This window comes from Lampetra planeri, chromosome 38 (genome assembly GCF_965212315.1).
Source record: "Lampetra planeri chromosome 38, kcLamPlan1.2.h2, whole genome shotgun sequence".
NCBI lineage: Eukaryota > Metazoa > Chordata > Hyperoartia > Petromyzontiformes > Petromyzontidae > Lampetra > Lampetra planeri.
Genome location: NC_136144.1, coordinates 5,056,738 through 5,074,308, shown reverse-complemented (window position 1 = coordinate 5,074,308; position 17,571 = coordinate 5,056,738).

The window sequence follows — 17,571 nt, the reverse complement described above, 5'->3', positions numbered from 1 at the left end:
ACTGGTTTTCCCCAAATTCACTCGCACCCGACGCAAAAAAAAAACGGTTCGGGATTTATCCGCAGTAGGGGGTGTCACCGTAGCGCCGTTTTTTGTTGTTGTTGTTCACCGGCGTGTTTGTTAGCTCGCAAGGCAGGAAGTGACATCGAACGCAAGAGGCTGCTTAACTTATGCAACAGCATAGACGCTTTAATCGTCGCGTCCTGGGCGAATCTGCCGCCCGAACGGTCGTTGTGCCCTCGGTCCGTGGTCGGGCGTGCCGCGTTCACGCCCGAGTATTTGGAGGTTGGCGGAGTTGGTTGGGGGTGTGGGCGCAGCAGGTAGGAGCCCCTCGGAGAGGCCGGGCCGTTCGACCGATCTACTGAGATCGCTTGCGTAGGGCGAGAGTGAGCGTTGGTTTGGCGCGGCGTTGTGGTCGCGAGCGGCTCGGCTGCGGAGCTCACCGTGCCCGGTGAGTCGCCGCTTGCTGAGCGGGAATGTTTGTCTGCTAAGCGCACAATTTGAGCTTCCCGTGTTGAAGTGTTTTCCCCTTAGTTGGGTGGGGGGCAGGTGGGGAAAGGGGCCCCGAACTGCGATGTAATCCTTGGATTACAAATAAAAGAACCTCACGAAAATGTAACTTGGCGGCTTTTGTGACTCAATGCGCACTTGTCCACGCGACACCGTTGGCCATCTTCCGAAGCGTAGTATTATTTCCTGGCTTGTTACTTTGTTCTCTGCTTGATTCGGTTATTTCTTTCCCGCGTTTGTTGCCTATGAGGCTTTGCGGACGGAAGCGCGCATATGCCCGCGCGTACGAACGAACACACATGAGAGATCGCCTCCTTGGTGACCGATTGCCGCTTCCTGGCCCGGCCATCGGCCACCGATTGTGGCGGCTTGCAAATTCACGCTCAAGTAGGTGTGGTTGGTGGTGGTGGTCACTCGCTCAGAAGCCCGTAGCCGCTGCCTCGTGATAGTTTAATGCCAGTGGGGCCTCGCCAGGTGGCTGCGTAAAACGGCGAGTTAGTGCACCTTTTCGTGAACTCTATCATCTTGCAGGCCTGCGTCGTTTCTCCAACGTTTTCGTAAGCTCCTCCACTGAGGTTGCCGCAGTAGCCCACCGTGTTGCTCGTCCAGGGGGGAAGGGGGGGCTCTCGACAAGGTTGACGCGAGGTAGCGATGATGGCAGCAGCGACTGTTTTGTTACCGTGCCCTCCGGATTCTAAGTTCGCTCCGAAAAGTAAGACTCGTACCAAAACACTGGTGTATATAAAGTTATACAACTATCCTGACACGCACCCACATTACACACCTACCAGATTATAATGCACACCCCACCACCACCACCCCTTTGCTTTCGTATACAGGTGGAATAAGTGCATCCTAAACCGGTAATATGAATAATACGGTGTCACGTTGTCAGTGGTCTTTTGGGCTTCTCTGGCAGACACAATAAGAGTTCGCATGAGGTTCAACTGCTCTCCCGTTGTCTTCGCACCCAGCCATTAGATCCACTCCTTAATTGAAGAGTCAACGTTGGCAACAGACTTCCGGTGGCCCAACTATTCGTTGGCTCAGCTATGCGTTGGCTCGGCTATTCGTTGGGTCGGCTATTCGTCGGCCCAACTATTCGTAGGCTCGGCAGTTGGTGGGGGGGGGGGGTCGTTGCCATGACGGCGCGTGCCAAAATTCGTGGATTAAAATTGTGCTTCGTTAAACTTGATGCGGGTGTTAAATCGCGCGACCTGAAAATTTGTTGAAAAAAAAAGCAAGAATAAAACAGGTGTTAGTTCAAGATGTTCAAACACCAAATAGAAACCTTTTGAAAATCGATTGTGTATTTATTTACAATGCTTGCGAATATCAACTGTACGCAAAGTATCCCTTTGTAGGCTAATTGAACACGCTGCAAACGGAGATCCCCTTAAACTGACGAAACAAATGAGGGAGTTCCAATCAGGACGACAATTACCCTTTGGTTCTTTCGGTAAAGTCCTCCGGTGAGAGGACGGTCGCTTGTTGTTGCGATCGAAACGTCGTGATCTATTATTTTTTCTACCTACGTGACTTTACCGAAAGAACCAAAGAGTATGGATTCCTGCAGTCACGAAAGCTTCAAATGAAGATCGGACGACAATTGATTCTCCAGCTGAACGGCGAGGCCAACGGGAGGAGTAGTGACTGTAAACACGACGTGGGGAAAATTTCGACGTTTACGCCGAACACACTGTAGGAGATATTTACGTCTGTCGTGACCGTCTGAATCCGGTTTATCTCTTCACCTTTAGTCAGCCGCGGAACAAACAAAAAAGTTTTGGTGCTGCTGTATCGTCACGTAGGTAAAAAATAAAAAAATTTAAACAACTAAATTAAATCACGACGTTTCGGGCGCAACACAAGCGTCTTTCAGGTGGGGACAACGTAGCGAAAGCACAACCGCTTCAGTGTGTCTAAGACAGGGGTCTGCAACCTTTAAGACATAAAGAGCCACTTGGACCCGTTTCCGAAGGAAAAAATAAACTGGGAGCCGCAAAACCATTGCAACATTTAAAACAAATATAACACTGCATATATTGTTTCTTACCTTATTGCTATATACAGGATCGTGCAGTCAGCTGTCAATCTGAATAAAAAAGGACTTTTTCACTTAACAATGTAAAATATATTTTTGCAAATTAATAGCTAAATTACCTGGTTAATGGGATTTTTGCTCCTGAACCTCAGTGCACAGTGTCTGCACATCAGGGCTGTAAGACGTCACCTTCATTTTCACACAGGCTTGCAAGCTGTCATCTGTGAGGCGTGATCGATGTTTGTTTTTAATATAGTTCATGTTGGAGAAGACCTGCTCACATACATATGTGGAGCCGAAGATCGACAGGACTCCAAATGCATACTTTTTCATGTTTATATAAGTGTTGGGGATGGCATTCCATGTTTCGAATACAAGTTTGTCCTGTTTGGGAAGGTTTTCAATATCACTCCATTTATGATTCTGAGCCAGAATGGCCTTCTGACGGGCAACATCCTCAAGAGTAGCGGTCAAGCATTTGAACTTGGACACCCATATATCTTTGTCGGCTATATCGGCCAGTTCCATCTCAAGATCAGGTTGACTTACACCTGCAAATGCAGTCATATTCAATAGGGATGGATCGATCGCCAGGGGAGTGACAGGGAAGGATAATGTCGTTTTTTCCTCTCTGAACTCACAGAATCGTTTCCCAAACGAACTTTGCATTGTGGTGATTGCAGACTTGAAATATTCCAAATTTATCGTATCATGACTTTGTTTGAACTCTCTCAAAGAGGGAAAGTGAGACAGTGTACCTCTCTGTAAATCTTTGACAAACACTGTCAACTTGCGCTCGAATGCCAAAACCTCCTCCAGCATGTGCAGGGCTGTGCCTCCTTTCCCCTGAAGGGTTGTATTTAGCGTGTTTAGATGTGCTGTCATGTCTACCATAAAATGTAATTTTTCCAGCCACTCTGGCTGTTCCAGCTCAGCAAAGGTGAGCTCTTTGCTGCCCAGGAAGGTTTTTACTTCTTCCAAACATGTGACAAAGCAACGGCAACGTTATTGCCTGTCACCGGGCGGGCAGTGTGGAGCGGAGCGGCGACCTGTCAGCAGCGGCAACGCCAGAGCAGGTGTCACAGTGCGCCTCCTCCCCTCGCTAGCATCCGCCCCGGAGCCGCGGTCAAGGTTCAAAAGAGCCGCATGCGGCTCCGGAGCCGCAGGTTGCCGACCCCTGGTCTAAGAGATGGCTGTGACGAGGAATTATATAGTCGCGCTGCTGTACCGGTTGGTGCTGCGCGCTATGGGCCGATAGCGACGATGTTGATTTGTCTTCTTGGTTCTTTCGGTAAAGTCACATAGAAAGAAATGAATAAAATAATAAAAATAAAACAAAACAATTCTCACGACGTCTCGGCCACAACGCAAGTAGCCGTCTTCAGGACAGACCTGTTCTTCACCTGAAGACGGCTACTTGCGTTGTGGCCGAAACGTCGTGAGAATTATTTTATTATGTTTTATTTTTATTATTTTGTTAATTTCTTTCTACGTGACTTTACCAAAAGAACCAAGAAGATGAATCCCTGCAGTCACGAAAGCTTTAAATCGAAGGATGTCGATTTGGTTTATCTTGGCTGGGTGCGCACATTAACGTAGGGGGCATCGTGGAGCGATTTACGCGTGACGGGAAGCCTGCATCGGCGTCTCGTGCTAGTTTTGAAAGGGCCCCCCCAGGAGCAGCTATCCCTGTGGGTCGCAAAGTGACTTTCCACGTTGCCTGCCATCAGCCAGTAGTCTGCCAGTCAGGGGGTGGACGATTTTTGTGTCATCGCGAGAGAGTCGTTTGCCGGGAATTATTTTAGTTTGTCAAAAAACAAAAATGTGTTCCGTGATGCTGCTGGCATCGGGTTAATACACACCGCAGTACAACCCCCCCCCCCCCCCCCCCCCCTCTTAACGACGGTCATTGGTTCCACGAAACCGGTCATTAAGTGATTTGGTCCTTAAGCGAGTATAGGAAATGCACGTTAAAGGCTTAATTCGTTCCGACGGCATCGAAAGTTACCCCCTTTTTTCCCCCACCCAAAAATATTAAAATATTAATACACAAAGAGACGAGCAACATTCTAAGCACAATGTTAAAGAAACGCGGTTAATAGTTGCGTTAATTCATATTTACCGTACCTACAACAGCCCGTCGTTAACAGGGGGATGGTCTGTAAGTGAACACACTGGGCTCTATGGAGGCACTCCACGACTATACACTACACTATACTCTACACTACATTATACACTACACGACGATACACTATACTCTACACTACTATACACCACATTATACACTACACTACTAAACACTACTGTACACTACATTATACACTACATTACTATACACCACTACTGTACACTACACTATACACTACTATACACCACATCGGGCTCTATGGAGGCCTGTCAAGCGATGAGTCGTTAACAGGCGTGGCCGTGGAGAGCGGTTCTACTGTGCTAACCAGCGCGGGCCTTCCCGCGGTTCGAACCGCGAAACCCTCTGCTGCAACAGCTCGAAAAGCGATACGCGCCAACCGCTGGGCCCGCGTTGCATTGCGTGTCCAGTTCCTGTGCGATGGTTTTGTTGTGGTCGCTCGCCGCTGTGGTCGAACTGCCCTCTCGGGGTGTCCAGGCCCTGTGAGCGGGCAGGGGGGTACCATTTGTGTGACTCGGCTGCCTATTGCTGTTGGGGGTTTTGTTTTTGTCTGGTTGTTTCTGTGACTCTTTAGCCTCACCGGCCCTTTAATGTTTGGCCACGAGCGTTGGGGAGCGTCAAGGGGAAACCTTCGATGATCCGCTTAAGCCAGTGGCTCTTCTTCTTAACCTGGGGTGCACAAGACATGGCCACATTTTTTTTGAAGCCAAATAAGCGAAACACAAATTTAGCAACGTGATTACAACTTTCTTTCATTAAACCACCTATGTATTAAAACATTTTAACGATTGAGAATCCAAAGGGGTGCAAGGCTGCAGTAAAGGTTAAGAACTACTGGCTTAAGTCAATGAAGGCCACCACTATCACCGCCGCCTCACAGCCTCGATCTTTCGAAGTTTAAAGGACTTGTCGAGTGCGCGATTGTCCTCCCGAGGAGGACTCTCCTCTGTGTCCCGCCGTGACACGCGAGGGGGCCCGTTCGCCGCACATTCACCGCGACAGATTGATACTCCGCTTGTCCGTAAGAGAGAGGCGAGTGGATAATACTGGTAGGAACCTGGTTACACCAGCCCACAGGGGATTATTGCATCTGTCTGTCGTGCAGGGAGGGGCTGGGTGGGGAGGGAGGGGCTGGGTGGGGAGGGGTGGGAGGGATCGGGCTGGGTGGGGAGGGGCTGGTCACCCCGTGGTGCCCTTATAAAACTCAACGTTTAACCTACTCACGCCGGCTTGTGCCCGCCCTCACAGTCGGGCATATTTGCGGAATACACCACGCCGCCGTTGACCCTGGCCATTGACCGAGCAACCCAACGTTTCTACCAGCTCCCTCCGCATGAATATGTCGTGCGCGCGATGTGAGGGTGAATCGGGCCTCTTGGCGACGTGGGGGCATCATCGAGGCTAACCAAACTAAACTTTGTATTTGACCAGGGAAGTCCCCGCTGAGCTATAACGTAGCTCTTTTTTTTTCTCAGAAGCGACCTGGCCACCACAAATGAGAGCTCAAAGAAGTGGCTTATCATCACGTGGACATTTATAGCAGCCAAATACTCTTAAAACGCGCGATTTTAAATTTGGAGGGGGAAAACCGGAGGACCCGGAGAAAAATCCACGCGACCACGGGAGAGAGAGAGACGCAAACTGCAAATATACAGCAGGCGTCAGGGCCGGGATCGAACCCACAACCTCCTGTATACCAGGCGAGGTAGTTAACGTCTCCTAGCCACCGTGGTGATGATGAGAGACAGAGACACACAAACTCCAAATATACAACAGGCGTCAGGGTCGGGATGGAACCCACGACCTCCTGTATACCAGGCGAGGTAGTGAACATCTTGCCACCGTGGCGAGAAGTTAACCACCGGGACCAGTGGCATCGACGGATAACGGAAGATTCCCGATAATAAATAGGCTTACGGATACGATGTTGTCCTTGAAAATGCTTGCGTTTAAAACGTCGGCCTCCTTGCGGGAAGCATCCGTGTGCTCGGTACCCGTGACTGACGCCTGTTCGTCGGGGTGGGGGGGGGGTTGCGCTACAAGGGACGCTTAAACGAAGATTTTTGCTGTGCGACTCGATACTTTGGTGACATCTAAGGAGCCCGCTTGTCACGCTCCTGCCGGATGACGGGCATCCCCGTGCCGTTGGGGTCACGGGAGTTACTTTATTCTACAACCATACTTCACCACGCTGGTCACAGTGCGGGTTTGTTGAAGCTGGGGGTGGGGGGGGGGCATAGATATTGGGAGTACTGTACAGCGCCGTGAAATTGTGGTTGTGGGCTGCACTGCCCTCTGCTGACAAGGTCTCTGCCTAACAGCAGCAGCAGCCGCCACAGCCTATAACAGCTCCATTGGAACCTCATTTTCCAGTAAAAAATATAATTGTTTTTTTACCCTTCTATCTGGAAACAAAACTGACACCTTTTTTACAAGGAGTCATGTTTACATAGACCACAATACGTGCAGTCATAATTCAAACAAAAAACATAACTCTGATAAAGTATGCACTGTCCTTGAAGTTGATTGGTCGACACCCGAGACAGCTTTCCGTGGAGCCTAGTCTCACATGGTGTTGGACCAGATGACGCCAAAAGGCGCACAACTCAAAGACAATGCACCATCAGAGTATGAGAGCTCGGGTGAAGCATTTACACCATTGGAACCTCATTTTGAGTTGTGCGCCTTTTGGCGTCATCTGGTCCAACCCATGTGAGACTAGGCTCTAAGGAAAGCTGTCTCGGGTGTGGACCAATCAACTTCAAGGATAGTGCACATTATCAGAGTTATGTTTTTTGTTTGCATTATGACTGCAGGTATTGTGGTCTATGTAAACATGACTCCTTGTAAAAAAGGTGACAGTTTTGTTGCCAGATAGAAGGGTAAAAAAACAATTATCCTATAACAGCTGTTATGCATGGTGGTCACCCCCCCTCCCAGCACTGTGCAGGCTCGATTCTGCTCGGCTTCTCGGGCGTGCCGATGGGGATGCAGCCCGCACGGGGCAGCGTGGCGAGGTCATGGGTCAAGGAAGCACCGCGAAGAGCCACGGCGTTCGTTGTGTCGGGGGCCCCCCTCATCCAGCAGTGGGTTGACTACAAAGGGCTGTGTGTGTGTGGCCGCACGTGGCTGATCAGTTTAACACGTCGTCGGCTTTCGCGAACAGTATTCATAATCCAGGTTTTTTTTCGAGGGGGTTAGATGGCGTAAATATATATATTAAACGACACGTATACATCTTCTTGGTTCTTTCGGTAAAGTCACGTAGAAGGGAAGTAATAAAATAATAAAAAATAAAACATAATAAAATAATTCTCACTCCCACTCTACTCATTTGTGAGAATTATTTTATTATGTTTTATTATTGTATTACTTCCCTTCTACGTGACTTTACCGAAAGAACCAAGAAGATGAATCCCTGCAGTCACGGAAGCTTTAAAACGACACGTATATTTACGTGATTTAACCCCCCAAAAAAACCTGTATTACGGCTGATAAGCACAACAGCGTGGGTGCCAAATGCGTGGTTGGCAGAGTTGCCCCCCCCTCTCTCCCCATCTCTCTGTTGGCTGTATTATCCCTCAACATCCCATGAGTGTGTGCACCCAGGGACGCGAGGGCTACGAGCGGTATGCATTTGGGGACAACCCGGTTCGCTGCCGTTTCATGTTGCGGCATTGCGGCCAAGTTGCGAAAACCAAACGACGAAGCGTGTCGACACATCACGGAGGATCCGCGAGGCCGAACGGCGGCTCGGCGTGGTTTGCGTGTTGCGTTGTACGCCGCGCGCGTGTGCGCGCGTGTTGTGTACATTCTCTTCGCGCGTGGAAATAAATCCCAAGCTCTTTGGTTGGCACTGCACGGGAACGGTTCCGACTCTTGCGCAAGAGGTGCAGGGCTCATTTGTGAAATTAAGACTCATTTGTGAAGGTGGGCCGTGCCTGCCACGGAACGCTCCCTCGCACGCTCGCACGCTCGCCCGCTCGCTCTCATGACGATACACTCACTCCCCTTGGCTCCAAATACAATCACGAATCATTTCAAGGTCACACTCGCCATCGTCGAGGTCCTCTTCATGAACTCGCCCCTGTCTGCTGAACATTTCATGTTCCCCGCCACGCACTCTCCTACCTCTCTCGTCTCACTCCCCTCCCCTCCAAGCACTCCCCTACCTCTCCCCACTCACCTCACTCTACTCCCCTCCACGCACTCTCCTACCTCTCCCCGCTCATCCCACTCCCCTCCCCTCCAAGCACTCCCCTACCTCTCCCCACTCATCTCACTCTACTCCCCTCCACGCACTCTCCTACCTCTCCCCGCTCATCCCACTCTCCTCCCCTCTCATCTCACTGTCCTATCTCTTCCCTCTCATCTCACTTTACTCCCCTCCACGCACTCCCCTACCTCTCTCCACTCAACTCACTCTACTCCCCTCTCATCTCATTGTCCTACCTCTCCCCTCTCATCTCACTCTACTCCCCTCCACGCACTCTCCTACCTCTCATCTCACTCTACTCCCCTCCACGCACTCTCCTACCTCTCCACTCTCATCTCACTCTGCTCCCCTCTCATCTCACTGTCCTACCTCTCCCCTCTCATCTCACTCTACTCCCCTCCACGCACTCTCCTACCTCTCCCCTATCATCTCACTCTCCTCCCGTTCATACGCTCACCCACCTCACCCCTATCACCTTACCGCTATCATCACTAAGTGGCGGTGACGTCACCACGGCACTTGTGCCAGGCTATGTGTACGTCAAGGCCACGTGCTGGCAGGAGGTCACGAGACAGACCCGGCAGGTGCCACGGGTCGACCGACTGAGATGACTGGCCGATGCACCACCTGTGCCCCCTACTGTGCCAACTGACTGTGCTTTAGGCACCCGGCGCTCCGCTCGTTGTTGTGAGCGTCGCTCCTCTGCTCTCTGTTGTTGTTGGAGGGCGACCGCCTCCAACTGCCCAGTAGCAGCAGCAGCGTCCTTCATGAGTACCTGGTGCGGTGGACATTTTCTCGTTCAACTGTTCTCTCCTTTGACTGCAACTCCATCACTGGTCTTGACCACCGGCCATCGTCCCTTCTCGCCACGGCGGCTAGGAGATGTTAACTACCTCGCCTGGTATACAGGAAGTCATGGGTTCGATCCCGACCCTGACGCCTGCTTGTGCATTTGGAGTTTGCGTCTTTCTCCCCGTGGTCGCGTGGATTTTTCTCCGGGTCCGTCCAAAATCGCGTGACGTCATTTATGGACGGCCCCAATGATTTAATAACAAGACGCGTGTTTCCAGCGCCAGGCCCTCCGGGAGTGACAGAACAGGTGTCTTCAAAGTCGGCTGTTCCGTGTTCGATTCCCAAACGTTAATAGTTCACGTTTTGTTTACTTCGTTTCTGACAGACACGCTCAGGGTGCTTGCCACAGATGAACCAACAATGCCTCGCTAAGCTCGTCAAGGAGCATCGTAGACCATCAATCACGCGAACTCCGCTCACCATCCTCGCAGTAGCAGCAGCAGCAGCGGCCTCTGGCTAAGCCATCGAACAATGAGGGCTGGTCACCGCATCGCGCGCTTTCAAGAGGCGCCTCTGGTTCGTTGCGCAGCGCGCTAACCGCTACCCTACCGCTTCCCTAGATGGGCAGCAAACAACAACAGCTCGCCACTAAGTGACGGCGACGTCACCACGGCGCCTGTGCCAGGCTCGGTGCACTCTACGACCACGTGAAGTATTCGAACGCCCGCTGACGCGAGGTCACGGGGCAGACCCAGGTGCCATGGGCAGCAGAGGGCAGTGTAGGGCAATACATTGTGCGTCCATTGTGCTGGGTACAACCACGTCGTGGTTTAGATTTTATTATTATTATTTTTTCTATCTACGTGACGTTACCGAAAGAACCAACGAATATACAACCAATCTGTCTCTGGTTTCATCAACTCGCATTGATCATCATCATCATCGCCGCTGTGTGCAGTCTGGGTGAAGCAATTGCTGGATACAACCAAACTCTGTCTGGTTTCAACAACTCGCACTAATCATCATCACCGCCGCCGTGTGTAATCTGGTGAAGCAATGCCAATGGCCAACACGGAGTCGGGGGGAGGCATGTGCGTGTTATTACGCCAGCCAGACTTTCAGGTGTTTAACGTCACTGCTCGTAACGATGTGTCATCACGTGAATGATTTTAATGTACAGCATAATAGTTTTGGTTCCTCATACCTAAACATTATAGCGCTGTGCGTATACACAAACGGCCTCTCGTATGGCTTCGTCTTCGGAGACCCAAGGCCGCCAGGTGGCGAACAGTACAAGCACCAAATGATGAACAGCTCGTGTTAAGCAACTATATCTAAGGGACCCCCTTTGGTTTTCAATTGTGCTAAACAAAATGTATGTGAACATATGCGTTACGGTTTAACACGTAGGCTTTCGCGAGCAATATTATTCATAATAAACGTTTTTGGGTGAGATCGCGGTTATTCAAAAATGTGTCGTAACCCTCCACCACCCGACACGGCCAATCAGTAAAAAAGTGTCACGTTGACAAAAGACAAAATAGTTTACTACTTTAGCCCACCGGTGTGTTGAAGAGTTTGTAAATGTTGTGGATTCACTCTTCAACACACCGGTGGGCTAAAGTAGTGAACTATTTGTCTTTTCTATGGGAACCTCATTTGCCAGTAAAAATATGATAATTGGTTCTTTACCCTTCTATCTGGCAACAAAACTGACACCTTTTTACAAGGAGTCATGTTTACATAGACCGCAATACCTGCAGTCATAATACAAACAAAAGAACATAACTCTGATAATGTGCACTGTCCTTTGTTTGTATTATGACTGCAGGTATTGCGGTCTATGCAAACATGACTCCTTGTAAAAGGTGTCAGTTTTGTTGCCGGATAGAAGGGTAAAGAACCAATTATCATATTTTTACTGGCAAATGAGGTTCCCATAGTGTAGATGCTTGCCCCGAGCTCTCATACTCTGATGGTGCATTGTCTTTGAGTTGTGCGCCTTTTGGCGTCATCTGGTCCAACCCATATGAGACTAGGCTCTAAGGAAAGCTGTCTCGGGTGTGGACCAATCAACTTCAAGGACAGTGCACATTATCAGAGTTATGTTCTTTGTTTGTATTATGACTGCAGGTATTGCGGTCTATGCAAACATGACTCCTTGTAAAAAGGTGTCAGTTTTGTTGCCAGATAGAAGGGTAAAGAACCAATTATCATATTTGTCTTTTGTCAACGTGACACTTTTGTACTGATTTGCTGTGTCGGGTGGTGGAGGGTTACCACACATTTATAAATAACGCGATCTAACCCAAAAACGTGTATTATGAATATACGTAGGGTTTGATGAAACTAGGTAAAGTTGTAACTTTCGTGCTCGTTCTTAATTAGTTTTTTCGATGATTTACCTTCTAAAAAAATCTGCCCATGCCTCGCACCCCCAGAAAGGGCATCTCGCACCCCACCAGGGGGCTGCAGCGTGCATCCCCAGCCGAAGGAGAAGAACCACACTGCCCTAGGAGATACTCGGCACAGATTTCCCAGGACGGCGGCGGGTGCCTTCAACAGGAGGGACAATCCTCGGAAACCCGGGACGGGTGGCAACCCCCGTATAGCCAGCAGCACGGCTCGGCATGCCGCGTGCCCTGTTGGGTGGCATCGTTACCTGTTTGCTCGTGAGCGTCTTGAGTAGCACGGAGGCCCTCGGGGGGTTGAGACGAGGGCTGGGGCGGCCACATCGCTGCTGTCAAGCAACACAGTTTGTGTGTGTGTCCTGTCAATATGAATGAGCTTTGGCTGCGTGATTGAAACATGTGAGGGCGGGGCAGGCATCTCCGTCAACTCAACCTCACGGAAGGCAGCGACCCAACCAACAAAGTCACAGAGCTGGTCGGAGTGCCTTTCGATAGCTGAACTTGACACGTCAAGGTGAACGTCGCGACGATAAACCTCTAATGGAGCGAGCTGTTAAAACACATTCCTGCGGAGGGAGCTGGTAGGAACGTTGGGTTGCTCGGTCAGTGGCCAGGGTCAACGGCGGCGTGGTGTATTCCGCAAATATGGCCGACTGTGAGGGCGGGCACAAGCCGGCGTGAGTAGGTTAAACGTTGAGTTTTATAAGGGCATCAATGGGTGACCAGCTCCTCCCCACCCAGCCCCACCCCTCCCACCCTCCCTTCCCAACCCTCTCCTCCCCACCCAGCCCCTCCCCTCCCTCCCGACCCAGCCCCTCCCTGCACGACGGACGGACGGACACAATAATCCCCTGTAGGCTGGTGTCACCAGGAGGTTCCTACCAGAATCAGTGTCGTGTGTCACGACACAGCTCAGAAGGCACCTGACAATTTGCATCCCAAAAGGTTGTTATGAATCAGCTTAACTCAGCTTAACCCCCCCCCCCCGCGACTCCACACGGCCCCCCCCGCATCCCTCCTCCCTGGATCCTCCCCCCCATCTTACCCTATATTATCGCTTATCACAAATAGCTCTCTCTGCTCACTACAGTAATTTTGGTGTGGCTGTTCCACCTGATGACGGAAGCTCGTGTTGCCTCCGAAACGTCGTGATTTAATTTAGTTATTTTCATTTTTTTCTTCTACGTGACTTTACCGACAGATAGATTTGAAGCTTTCGTGGCTGCAATCATTCATACTCTTAGGTTTTTTCGGTAAAATCACGTAGGTGAAAAATCATAATAATAAAATAAAATAATAATAAATTAAAATAACTAAATTAAATCACGACGTTTCGGAGGCAACACAAGTCTCCGTCTTCAGGTGGGACCGTCACAGCCAAATTTACTGTACCAAGTGGATTTCTCTTCACGTTTTGTTGCCAGATAAAAGAGTAAAAAACCAATTATAATATTTTTTACTGACAAATGAGGTACAAATGGTGTAAATGCTTACCCCGAGCTCTCATACTCTGATGGTGCATTGTCTTTGAGTTGTGCGCCTTTTGGCGTCATCTGGTCCAACACCAATGGAGACTAGGCACTAAAGAAAGCTGTCTCAGGTGTGGACCAATCAACTTCAAGGACAGTGCACATTATCAGAGTTATGTTTCTTGTTTGCATTATGACTGCAGGTATTGTGGTCTATGCAAACATGACTCCTCCTAAAAAAGGTGTCAGTTTTGTTGCCAGATAAAAGGGTAAAAAAACAATTATCATTTTTTTTTACTGGCAAATGAGGTACCAATGGTGGATCCAAATAGTAATTTACATATTTTTTTGCAGTGGAAAAATCTGAAACTTGTACGTGGAAAGCAAGAAGGAGCACATGCTGTCCGTGGCGCAGTGCGACGGATGGAGAGAACGCCGCCTCTGCTACGCTGACACCACGGAGGTCACGTCCAAGGGATGTTAACGAGTGGTTCTGTGACATCCACTTCCACGGGCCCATTCCCTCTCGCACGACTACTGGGACGATGGGACCCCGCTGAGCGACAGTGGCTTCTTCGTGTCGAAGTCGATGTGGAAAAAGGCAACGTCAATATACCTCCATAACAGAGGGGTTTCTTTTGGGGGGGGGGTTAGATCGCGTAAATATATAAATGTGTTGTTAAAATAATGGTAGGTTTTTACCCTTTTAACTGGTACAAAACTGACACCTTTATTCAAGGCATCATGTTTGCAATGACCACAACACAAGTAGTCAATAAAGCAAACAAAAATAAGCAACTCTGATAAGGATAATAATATGCACCGTCCTTGAAGTTGATTGGCCCACACCCGAGACGGCTTTCTTTAGAGCCTAGTCCCCATTGGTGTAGGGCCAGATGACACCAGAAGGCGTACAACTCAAAAACAGTGCAATATCAGAGTATTGAGAGTTCGGGGTAAAAACCTACCATTATATTTTGCCACTGGTAAAAGAGATCTCATAGTGTAAATGTGTTGTTAAACCCGCCACCACCCGACTCGGCCAACTAGTAAGGATTGTCACGTTGGGTTGGTCGCGAAAGCCTACGTGTTAAAATCAATATAAATCCCCTCCCCCTCCCCCGAATCGTTTAACCATTATTTACTAAATAAATAAGCAACGCGTAATTTGTTTTCACGCCGCAGGGCAGGCAGAACGCTCCAAGCTCGCCGTGCCCTTTGCGCTTCGCCGTCGCATTTTGAGCGGCCACGATTAGTAAAAAAACGAACTCGTGGTCGGGGTTTTTAGTTTAAAACAAAATAACAATTTTCTTTGTGTATTCTCGCGACGGCGGTCGGTGAGCGAAAGGTCGCGAGATTTCATGCGAGGAGTTTGCGTGACCTCGTCACACACGCCCGGGGGGTGGGGGTGGTTGGGGGGGTGTTTGGGGGGGTGATGTTTTGCAGGTGGTAGTGGGTGGTGGTGGGTAGTGGGGGGTGGTGGTGGAGGGTGGTGGTGGTGGGTGGGTGGTGGTGGTGGGTGGTGGTGGGGGGTGGTGGTTGGGGGGGGTGGTGGTAGGTGGGTGGGTGGTGGGGGTAGTAGGTGGGGGGTGATGGGGGTGGTTGGGGGGGTGATGTTTTGCAGGTGGTGGTGGGTGGTGGTGGGTGGTGGTGGGTAGTGGTGGGTGGGTGGGTGGTGGTGGGTGGGTGGGTGGTGGTGGGGGGTGGTGTTTGGGGGGGTGGTGGTAGGTGGGTGGATGGTGGGGGTAGTAGGTGGGGGGTGGTTAGGGGGGTGATGTTTTGCAGGTGGTGGTGGGCGGTGGTGGGTAGTGGGGGGTGGTGGTGGTTTGGGGGGGTGGTGGAGGGTGGGCGGTGCTGTTGGTTGGTGGGTGGGTGCTGGTGGGTGCTGGTGGGTGGGTGGTGCTGGTGGGTGGTGGATGCTGGTGGGTGGGTGCTAGTGGGTGGGTGAGTGCTGGTGGGTGGTGGGTGCTAGTGGGTGGGTGCTAGTGGGTGGGTGGGTGCTGGTGGGTGGTGGGTGGGTGGTGGATGCTGGTGGGTGGGTGCTAGTGGGTGGGTGCTAGTGGGTGGGTGGGTGCTGGTGGGTGGTGGATGCTAGTGGGTGGGTGCTAGTGGGTGGGTGGGTGCTGGTGGGTGGGTGGGTGCTGGTGGGTGGGTGCTGGTGGGTGGATGCTAGTGGGTGGGTGCTAGTGGGTGGGTGGGTGCTGGTGGGTGGTGGGTGGGTGGTGGATGCTGGTGGGTGGGTGCTAGTGGGTGGGTGCTAGTGGGTGGGTGCTAGTGGGTGGGTGCTAGTGGGTGGGTGCTAGTGGGTGGGTGCTAGTGGGTGGGTGCTAGTGGGTGGGTGGGTGCTGGTGGGTGGGTGGTGGATGCTAGTGGGTGGGTGCTAGTGGGTGGGTGGGTGCTGGTGGGTGGGTGCTGGTGGGTGGGTGCTGGTGGGTGGGTGCTGCTGGTGGTGTAAATGAATGGGCGCGCGAATCGCCCAGCGAGCTCCCACACCAGGAGGCGAGGGGTCGCGGCTCCCCCTCCTCCTCCTGCGACACAAACAACCGCCCAGACCGGCGGCACGGGCCCCCCGTGCAAGGGGGTTACGTTTGAGAGGAGGGGGGGGGAGAGGCCCCGGGGGCTGGTGGAGTTTTGGTTGGTGGGAGGGATCTGATTTATATATTTAATTCCTTCCCTTTGATTGTTTTACCACCACCCACAACCAATGCCAAACATTCCATCGCTATTATTCTTCTACTATTACGATTACTAACTACGCACGGCTAATACAGGGTGCTTCAAAACAATGCAAACACTTATATGGGACTATCCTTTTTAATGGAAATAGAACGGATAATAATACGCCATAAGGAGCCGTCCATAAATGACGTCACGCGATTTTGGACGATTTTTTACCCCCCCCCCCCCTTCGTCACACGGAGTCACAAAAAGTCAGACCCCCCCCTCAAATGACGTCACAAAGCTCTACCCCCCCCCCCCAAAATAAAACATTCTTCAAATCGCTTTAAACTATTGTCATTGTAGTGAGTATTTAATGCGGCGCTGTACTCTGATGTTGTAGGGGAAAACATTTATTAAAAAGTTTATTTAATTAAGTAGAACGTGTTGTCTACATTTATTTCAAGTTGCGCATTTTTATGTGACGTCACATTTCTCAACCCCCCCCCCCCATCGTCACACATCGTCACAAATGTCTGACCCCCCCCCCCCCTAGGTGCGTGACGTCATTTATGGACGGCCCCTAACGTGATAACAAATGCAACGTTAATAGCTTCAAAAAGTCAAAGAGTCTCTCGACTCGTTCGCCATCGTTGTCAACGCAACGTCTGGAATCTTCTCTGGGTGGTCTCCAGAGCCCGGAGGCGCCGCATTTCTCGTGGTGTTGTTGCAAATTCTCAGAAGTGTTCACATTTTGTTTTTTAAGCACCCTGTATTAAAACTATTACACAATTTTTTCTTACTTGATTTGAAGCTTTCGTGAATGCAGGAATCACTCTTTGGTTCTTTCGGTAAAGTTCAGCGGAAAGAAAATTAATTAGATAATAGAGTACGACGTTTCGATTGCAACACAAGCAACCGTCATCAGGTAGAACTAAATTTGAGAGAGAGACAAAACAAAGACACGGAGACACACAGAGAGACACGCAAGCAGAGAGAGACAACACAGAGACACACAGAGACCCAATGCCTCTGTGTCGTGGCCTTCAATAGACAGAGAGAGAGAGAGGGAAGGGGGCAGAGGGAGAGGTGGGTTTGCTGGAGCAGAGAAATTAGCATGTCAATGAGAGAGCTGTGTGGAAATCCACCCCGAAGCGGCCGGGGGAGAGAAAGAGCGGATGGACCTATGAGAGCCTGGTAAATTTTAGAGAGAGAAATAGGCGGTTTGAGAAAACTTGCTTAGTCCGTCGCTCCGTCCCAGTCGCGTTTTGAGCCGTCGCTTGCATCGCTGGTTTGGGATGAGCCCTGTCAAATGTTTAAAGGGT